The 2,205-nt window shown below is 52.8% G+C and overlaps 1 pseudogene; it reads right to left on the bottom strand.

The window, feature by feature from the left end:
- Positions 1 to 38: 38 nt before the first annotated feature.
- Positions 39 to 1,329, bottom strand: LOC110323834 (annotated as a pseudogene).
- Positions 1,330 to 2,205: the final 876 nt, after the last annotated feature.

Below are 2,205 nucleotides of genomic sequence, written 5' to 3'. Positions count from 1 at the left end.
ATTCATCTTTGAGTTTTTCAGATTCTCTCACATTCCAAAGTCATGTTATCCATTAGTGTTTGAACTTGGACCAGTTCTTTCTTTAGTACAGCAACATCTTCTATACCAGGTCTCTGAAGCAGTTCAGTTTTCAGATCTTGAATTACAGTTGTCTGTTTGTTTAATTCTTCTGTCAAATGTGTCACTTTTTGTTCAGCAGCTGCTTGGAGACTCTTTTCTTCACCATACTTTGACTTTATATCTTCAATTTCAGTAGCAAGTTGGGCTGCTTTCTGTTCAAACAGTGCTCCAGGATGGTTCTGGATTAGATGGAGATCCTTTCAGGGAAGATCACTTCAAATTCCATAACAAGGTCTCCACGTATCTCAGGTGTTTTGGGGAGAGGGAGGTCTTCTCCAGGAACTTTCTGCTGCATGCCAGGCCTGATGACATCTTTGAATACAACAGGGATGGTACTGTCATCCAGAGTAGGGACATTCACAGTGCAACCACAGAGAGCCTCCCGAAGGCTAATCCTGGCTGGGTAAATGACAGAGCCATCTCTCTTGAAGATATTGTGTGGCTTGTCCTTTAAAACAAAGACGATGTCTGCCGGAATGTTGTTCGAGGTCTGGTCCCCTTCCTTGGTAAAGGTGATTTTGGTCCCTTCTTTCCAGCCCCTCTTCACTTCGATGGTCAGGATCTTATCTTCATTTCGAATGCTCTTTCCATCAGGGTTCAGCCGCTTGTGGGAGATTTTCATCTTCTTAGTCCAACCGCTCTAAATCTCTTCAAGGGAGACCCGAAGGTCGTGGGTGACTGGGGGAATCTTGCTTCTTCTGGGTGGGCTCTTGAGAAGGTAGGAACGTCCAAAGTTCACGTTGGTGAAGCCACTCATACCCATTGGAAAGTTAAATGGGTCACCGATGTCCATGCCTTCTTCCCCGTCGCGCTGCCCAAAAAACGTATCAAAGGGGTTTCTGCCACCGAAGAACTCAGCAAACATGGCATGGGGGTCTCCGTGGAATGTGTAGCTGAAAGAGGTACCATTAGCACCACCACTGCTCCCACCACTGGGGCCACCACCCTTCAGGCCTTCCTCTCATAGCGGTCGAAAATCTCACGCTTGGGCGGGTCGCTGAGCACGTTGTAGGCCTCGGCAATCTCCTTGAACTTCTCCCCGGTGCCAGGCTCCTTGTTCTTGTCCGGGTGGTAGCACAGCGCCTGGTGGCTGTTAGGCTGGCTTGATCTCTTTGTTGGACAGCACCTGGTGGTGTTAGGCTGGCTTGATCTCTCATCGTGGGACAGCACCTGGGCCAGGCCCAGCGTCTGGTAGTAGTCCTTGCCCATGGCCTCCACTGCCCAGCTGTCACCGCCTCCGGATCGTCGCGGTTCCTTTGCCTGGCTGCTGGAAGAGCTGCTCCGGCCCGACGAGCCCGCGATCCCGGCCCCAAACGCTGCTAGCGATGCTCTCGTTAGGAACTTCCAACGGATCGAGCACCTCCAGGCCCTGGCGGCCTCCCAGCACCAGGCCCCTGCCCTGGCCCCGATTGTCCCGGAGCTCGGCACCGGCCCTGGCCCGTGGGGTGAAGAATGCCGGTCGGAGCGCAGTTCCTGAGGTTGGGACCGGGCGAGTGGTCGCAGCGACGCCTCCAGGTCTGACGCCAACCAACAGCAAGACCCTGAAGCAAAGGTTCACTCAGTTCCGACTCCTGCACGGAGCAGCAGCAAGCCCGTCCAGAATGGCAAAGGCAAAGCTGTAGGCACTCCCCGGGTGGATGACAGGGACGAGAAGCTAGCCCTGTACCTGGCCGAGGTGGAGAGGCAGGACAAGTACCTGAGGCAGAGAAACAAGTAGCGATTCCACATCATCCCCGTATGGGCCACCATTTGTCGCTGCCGTCTCCAACCAGCAGAAAAGAAGCTACGAAACCGACGTCCTTCTCAAAGCAGTTTATTCAGGAACTATGTGCACTAAAACGATCCCCCCCTTCTCTCCGATCTCTCTCGGCCATCCCCTTTTATACCCTCTAGTCCACTCCCCATTACCCCATTCCACTTAGGCATTGTTCATTGGCTCAGGACTACATTTGTCACGTCACCTGATCTTTAGTCGTGGTGCATATGTGCAATGCAGTTTAACGGACATTGCTATCTTGAGGGATATGAGGATGTCAGTTGTTAGCCTTTAGACTTGGCAGCAGTCCCAGGCGCCATCTAGGGGCC

This window comes from Mus pahari, chromosome 6 (genome assembly GCF_900095145.1).
Source record: "Mus pahari chromosome 6, PAHARI_EIJ_v1.1, whole genome shotgun sequence".
Taxonomy (NCBI): domain Eukaryota; kingdom Metazoa; phylum Chordata; class Mammalia; order Rodentia; family Muridae; genus Mus; species Mus pahari.
Note: the sequence above shows the minus strand (reverse complement) of the source record. Positions and strands in the feature narration are given on the sequence as shown.